The following is a 7,504-nucleotide window of genomic DNA, read 5'->3' as shown; positions in this document are numbered from 1 at the left end:
GGGGGGGGAGATGACGAGTATACATACAGTGGACATTCTCGCACGTTATCTATTGGTTGGCATGTTTAGCTAAATGCCGCTGCCTTTTAAAAATCAAGTGGATGGGCCACGATCAGCCGCGCCGATTGTTCCAAACAAGGGAAAAGTAACTTTGTAGAAGAGCGAAACTTTAAAAAAAAACGGACTTAAATCAAAGGAAAGTCTTGTCGAGGATCGAGTAAAGTTTGTAACCAATACTAAACATGAGTGGCATTGAAAAAAAAGGTAGGGAAGCATTGTTTCGGTACAATATTCCGACTTTGTCACTAATTCGTTATGCTAAAACTTTAAAACTCCTTTCCAGTTTGAGTTATGAGAAAAGAACAGCGCCTAGTATGTCAGCCTATAGCATTACCAGACTTGCCTTGGTGTCTCAAAGGAGGTAGGTCGGGGAGTCCCCTCTCCCATGGAGTGTATGTGTTGTGTGACATGAAGAGTGTTTTCTTTATAGGTGAGAAAATGGGTGGCAATGAGGAGTGGCACCACAGAAAGCGTCCAAGATCAGGATCAGTTTGGCCCTAATGAAGCTTGCAGTCAACAGTGTCGCCTTTTCCTTTCAGAACAAATGAATTAAATGAGAAGCCGGCCCTATCGGACTCCCGAGCGATAATTTCCCGAAAATGAAAGAAAATTAGACCGTCGGCCACGGCAAATGAGAACTGATGACAGAGCCGGCACTCTGCGTGCGGTGTGTACAGGCAGCGGTAGGTTTCGGTAACTTGATTAGAGTGCCCTCCTCTTGTGGCTCTAGGATGTTTCGCATACCACACACTTGTTGGAGGAGCAGTAAGATCAAACATGAATTAGTAACAGAGAAACCGAGATGAAATATTTCTCCTTACCGCCCTCTGGTAGCTGGCCGTGGTGGTGATGGTGCTGATGATGATGATGATGTTGTTCACTCATCATGTTGTTCAACGCATCACGTTCCTCTGTGCTCATCTTTATTACGAACTGATTTGGAGTTAAACTGGGCCCGAAATTAAAGGAAAACTCATTTAAAACGGGAGTGCTGTCCTGGAAATCTTCGGTATAAAATCTAAGCCTCTGATTGGTTGGCGGCCTGTCACACAGATTTAGAAGAGCTCCGCCCTCTTCCAGCTTCCCGCCGTATTTGCGAGCGCAGCCGGAGCCCCGGTGCCGATCGATCAGGAATCTTCACACTGACTTCTGAATTAGCCTCATCGGCCCGGCGGCTGTCCGCGCTTCGTGCACGCAATCTCACCGAGCAAAAAGGAAAGGCATCGTAACTGGAGAAGACAAGCAAGCGTCGCCGACATCCACGACCGGGTCGCTGAGATGAGTCAAGGGTTGGTGGAAATATGGAAGACACCGTGTACTTGGCACTCTCCGAGTGGCTCTCTGCGCTCTACCCACTGGCCAGCTGGTCTCTCAACTGCCGTTCTGTCATAGTGGCAACCTTCAGTAGGTCCGGTGGTCGCACGCCAAGTGGTATAGAGCCAGGCCCAGGCTTCAGCAAAGGTGGCTCTGTCGAGATCAAAAGTCAAACCCGTGAGGCCGCCGACACACTTGACTGGGGCTGCTACAATGCCGCTCTCTAGCTCTAGCGCACTCGCTTCACAGACTTGTTCTCGCGACTCCTGGTCCTCAAACAGAAGGCAAAAGTAGCGCAGGGTGGCGGGGAAACTGCAAACCCCCTCAAATATCCCCCCTCCCTTTTCCCCACCCCTTTCCTTTACCGAGCGAAGAAAAAACAACCACAGGTAAACTCTTAACAAGCCGGGGCTTCTCCTTTTCCACTCCCTCTTCCTTTTCCTCAAAGTGCCCTGGTCTCTACAGTGATCTACGGCTGCTGACATTGGAAAGGTAACACTTTTGATAATACAGTGGAACTCGGATTCAACAGAGCAGTCGGGCCTGACCTTCAGTTTCGTTGAATCCAAGAGTTCGTTATAGCAAACATGAGGTTCTTTAAAGATTATTAGGGTCACCTAGTAATGTATAAAGGGAAGTAACAAGTTGGAGGCTACCTTGAAAATGCTTGTTATTTTGTCAATCAAAAATACATGAAGTTTGATTTCAAATTAGAGGCATTTCCGTTTCTTTGATGTCATACCAAAGAAATGCTAATAAATTCCAGGAAAATAAAAATATACTGATATACTGAACTCTGCCAAGAACTCCCCGTGCAAGAAAAGTCTGACTTGTTCAAAAGGACCCCTGCGCCATGCATGGCTTATTGTTTACCAAAAACTTGTTCATGTATACGACAACGTTTGCTTCCACACACCAGCGTGAAATTCATTACGTAGATCAATAGTGGGGGGGGGGGGTGGAGGGATGACTGACACCAACGTATTTGTATCTATAATGACGTTCCACGCCCGGTCCGCTTGTGCCCCTTCCCACATGATATGCGTACACACAATAATACGTAAGCTGGTCGTCTGTCTGACTAGGCACACGTTAGGAAACGTGTGGTGCTAACAATGCAAGTGTGGTATGAAAGAAGGCCGCTGACTGGTCGCATACGACATATTGGCTAAACGATTTGTGGTCCACCATGCAGGTGCCGTTGAGAGTTTCCAGGAATAGATCAAATTTGTTACAGGTGGAAAATGAGGGGAGTCACTTCAGCGGGGACTGTTCACCCTGTAAGCGAGTTCGTTGAATCCGAGTTTCCGTTGAATCTGAGTTGGTTGTAATCGAGTTCCATTGTATGTGTTCAAGTTTTGAGCAACCCATCAATAACTCTGATGGTAATCCATAATGCAAGACTACACAATGATGGCCCTGGTTTGATACCCAAAAGGGATACTCTTGAGACTGGGACATTTGGCGAGTTTTCACGTCTTTACGTGTACTTGGTTCAGGGAGATCGAAAATCAAAGCTGTACATTTCAAATACAAGTTGACCTGCCTAATCAATCAATTACTTACAGTGTTGGAATGAAATGGGAAATAATCCCATGACGTATCAAATATTTCTTTCTAATTTTACCAAAGCTTCATGTCTGGTCATGCAAACTGAGAGAGTGGTTGGCGGGCGCGCAGGAGCGGTTTACTCATTCATTCTTATCAAACGTCTGTCTTCCTTGTCTCTCCATCTTTTCTTTGTATGTTACACTTTTGTAACATCTCTCATCTTTGGGACATTTGACCTACATGTATCGGTGTTGCAAGTTTTTCCATCAGTCGAAAATATTTCAACATATTTTCTGGATATATGAGTGTTATATTTATCATTAGCAAGGCTAATGAAAAGTATTGTACCAGTAATTCTATATTGTCAGGGCGGGAAAAATTACTAGATGATTCCAACGCGTAGTGACACAAAAACCTGTACAACCAGGGTTTTTTTTCTTGAGAAGAGAGCTGCCACCTTTGAAAAACTAATAATGGCACTGACATGAAGTTTAATATCTGATATCACTATCTGTAAATCCAAGAACAATGTCATTGTTTCTGAGGTCGAAGAGGGAGACGAGAGAGAGAGAGAGAGAGAGAGAGAGAGAGAGAGAGAGAGAGAGAGAGAGAGAGAGAGAGAAAAGAGAGAGAGAGAGAGAGAGAGAAAGAGAGAGAGAGAGAGAGAGAAAGAGAGAGAGAGAGAGAGAGAGAAAGAGAGAGAGAGAGAGAGAGAGAGAGAAGAGAGAGAGAGAGAGAGAGAGAGAGCGGGGGGGGGGGGGGGGATTTTATAATTTGACTGTTCGATAAAACAACAACATATATGCCAAATCGAATTTTATACTTTTCCGTGGTGGCAGGTTTCTTTCCATCACATATCTGTTCGATGTGAAGACCAGACTTTTAACGAGTTATTTACAGTCCGATGCTCACAGAGAAAAGACATTGAAAAGGTAATTGACGGAGTAAGAGCTGCGGCTTGGGAAAAGAAAGAAAAGTCAATGCTTGGATCAAATATGTGGCATACGTGTTCCTTGAACTGAACCGTCGGGTTACAATGATGGTGATGATGGTGATAATGATACATGTAATAATAATAATAATAATAATAATAATAATAATAATAATAATAATAATAATAGTAGTAGTAGTAGTTGTTGTTGTAGTAGACTGAACAACTTGTATAACGAAAGTTCCCGCTCAATAGGACCTTATACGCTTTATAATCTACATTATTAAGCCTTCAGACCTGATACATGTAGCATTATTGTGAAACATTCTCAACTTTCTAGGAAACATACAGTGCATGTTGCCATTTTATAGGTCCTAAAACACAAACTCACATTATCTTTTGTTGCCTATAGGTGAAGTGAGGAAAACTCGTGTAAACTGCCTTTCCCAAGGACACAACGAAAGGCCTGAGGCTCGAACCCCCGTACCTACAAACTCACGATAACGAGTGCGGTAGCCTAACCACTAGACTACCGACGTCAAGTAGTTGTGTTGCTATTCGGTGGTGAGGAAATGAGCGAAGTTTTACTATTTTAGAAGTATGCTACCTATCTATCTATCTATCTATCTATCTATCTATCTATCTATCTATCTATCTATCTATCTTATATTATATTAATTCTGGTGGGGTCGACTTTTTCGTCACTTTTCAGGGGAACCACATACTTTTCAGACCTCAAAATTATCCACGTTAACGCATGATATCTCCCTGAGCGTATATCTGTCTGAAAGCATGCCTTACCCTAATCCAATATGACAGTTGCTGTCTTTCCGGAAAACCTCTTTGTAACTTACGCCCCTATCAGATCTCTGAAATTTTGTTGAAAGTCCACCTTGCTTGTTCTCCACACTTTTTAAACCATCCGGAAAATGTCAGTTCTTCAGAGCTTGTCCCTTGTAAGTCTGCCCTGTAAACTCCGGTCGCTCTGAGAGAAAACGAATTTCCTCTCCTCACAAACACTACGGATATCGCATCACATAAAACTCGTGGTCAAAAAAGATGTATGTAGCATAGCTCTGCCCGCAGCGAAATGACCCCCAAAAGACTAGACACCTACCAATATGACATTAATCTTTTTGTATGACAACCAACAAATTTAAGTCTTTTTTATCAATCGATGACAGGCATAACGTACCTCGTTCAGTTGTACTTGGTACAACATTGAATAGCTAATGATTATATTTTACTTTTTTGATTCAAAGCTGTGCCATTTAGTACCTTAACCGGATACTTCAGTGCTATCACGCGTCGGCCACTAGAGCGGTTATCTAGGCATTTTTTTCTCACCTCGTACAACACTTGATAAAACCAGTTGTGAAGAGGTTATTATTGAAGAGGGTTGTTTCATTTACTGAACTTTAAGTGTTGCACGAGATAAGTGATAAAACAACAAATAATTTAGAGCAAAGAAGGTACATTTCAAGTATAAGATAGATGGGGTTTTTTATTCATTGAAAGCAAGGCAAATGAATAAGCTTTTAGATGATACTAATAAATCCATATACCCTAAAATTGACGAGCCACTGATTCCACCGCGCCGTGACATTGTTGTAAAACCCATAATATAACTGTCCTCGTGGTTTTATGCACCCCGTATAATTAAGCAAAATTCCATAATTTTTTGCATAATTTCTGATTATTTTCCTTTATCATTCTTTGTTAAAATTAACAGAATCGCATAATTTCACATTTTTTGGCTCAGTTTGCATAATTTTAGAATTTTTCTTTCATAAATCGACGAGTACATATATAGCAAGCTGTAGGGCATGTGTATGCTCTTTATTACAGGTGTGAATGTCAACGCCCCCGGGCCGCATGCGACCTACACAACTCGACTCCTGGATTTGGGTTATTGTTAACTTAACACCCACGTTCGAAACCCCTTTCAACTAAATGAAAAGTCGGTCTTAAAACACAATTATTAGACGTTTTTGTGATAATGGATCACTGGATTATCGACCTTTATTTAGAGCCCTTCTAACACTATTTCAATGAAGAAATCAACAAGTATGGGCGCCATTTCAATTCGTCGTTTTGATGGAAGAAAACGAGTGTTTAGAAAAAGAGGAGAGAGATTTCGCCAAACAAAAGTCCACCAAGTGGACCGTTTCGGTGGTGAAAGTGTGGTCTTGTGGGCCGGGGTGGAATCTTTACTCATCGCACACATAGTTTAGGAACACTGGCGTCTGTTTTGTAGTGGTTAACACTTTGCAGTCACACAGTCAGCTGCAGTACAAAATACCCCATCCTGTCGCCAAGCCAGGAGAGTGACTGCCACGGACTTCGCGCAACTGTCACACAACTGTGCCAGGTGACCGGAACGGATAATTTTCACCTTCGCATTAATGCGCCAAGTGACCACCTCAAATTCAAAGTTGCGATTCGCTGTAATACGCGGGAGAACCAAGATCGATTCCTGAGTGGGAAAAGAATTTTTTTTCGAGTAACACGGTCTTTCTGCGTGGATGCTGTATCCCTCGAAACCAAGGTTAGCTATGACAAACACTGTCGGAAGCACTCCTTCCAAAATATGATCAAAATTGGTTCCATAAGAGCATAAAGACACCTAAAATTTTTCAAAAGCAGATATGAATAACACATCTATAAAATAGTTCCCAACCTCTGATCTGATGGTGCTTTGGCTGGGAGGCAAAAGAAAAGTTTCAGCCATTTTAGGGGGGAGGAATTCATTTACTCTTTTGTAAGCAAGGTTCAGAATTTGAAGCGTCCTATACCCTACTTACTTTTTAAAAAAGATGTAGGTGCAGTAGCGCCCCCAACAACACAATTTAGATTGTTTAGGAGGCGAGCGTCGAACCTACCTGTCAGGGCCAACCCGGAATGAGAAGGGTACAACGTCCCAACAGAAAGACCTAAATACTCGGTAAAAAATTTCTCCCAACGGGAATCGAACTCGAGTCTCTTTTTGTGTGGTGATGAAGTGCGTAACCGGTACACTAGAGGAAGTGGCATTCCATGCTTGGCTCAGATGAAAATTGTAGGCCATGATATGATGATCGGGGAAGATGTTCTTTGCTGCCCGATGAGATGCAACCTCTAAGTCCAAATTAATGAAGGTTTTCAAGACGTATGAAGAATCCAAATGAAAAACTGGCATTCTCAAAGAGTTCAATCATCCCATGAAAAAGGCCTGCTGAGGAATTGAAGGTTTTCCCTTTGTTACAATCAGAAAGATCTGGATCATTGTCGGGATCGTTGACGACAACATTTTGGCTGTACTCGTTGCTGCTTTGAAAAGCTGGCTTTGAATACAATGTATCTCTCGGTCGATTTTCTTTTTTTCCTTCTTCTTTTGTATCAGTTCTTGCTTTCAGGCTGGCCATGTACACTGCCTTCCAACTCTGTTCTGCGTTTACAAAGTCTAGGAAAACGCTCATTACCATCTCTAAACAAACAAATTTGCTGGGTTCTCATTCTTCTTCGTAGGATGATGAAGCGCTTAACCACTACCCCACAGACGCCAGTTTATTAATTTGAAGTTGAGGGCTGGAATCAACTGTCCAGTCAATTGAGTTCTTATGATACCTGTATCGTATGAGTATTTATTTTTTTAAAATATTTTGGGGT

The 7,504-nt window shown here is 42.4% G+C and overlaps 1 protein-coding gene across 1 annotated transcript in view; it reads right to left on the bottom strand.

The window, feature by feature from the left end:
• LOC101858141 overlaps positions 1-4,954 on the bottom strand; it is a gene marked incomplete at its 3' end in the record, with an annotated part of 55,210 nt that extends 50,256 nt beyond the window's left edge. The window contains 1 exon segment of the mRNA XM_013089708.1: positions 4,658-4,954.
• Positions 4,955-7,504: the final 2,550 nt, after the last annotated feature.

This window comes from Aplysia californica, unplaced genomic scaffold, assembly GCF_000002075.1.
Source record: "Aplysia californica isolate F4 #8 unplaced genomic scaffold, AplCal3.0 scaffold01022, whole genome shotgun sequence".
Taxonomy (NCBI): Eukaryota; Metazoa; Mollusca; class Gastropoda; order Aplysiida; family Aplysiidae; genus Aplysia; species Aplysia californica.
The sequence above is the reverse complement of the archived record's forward strand: the minus strand, read 5'-3'. Positions and strand labels throughout refer to the sequence as shown.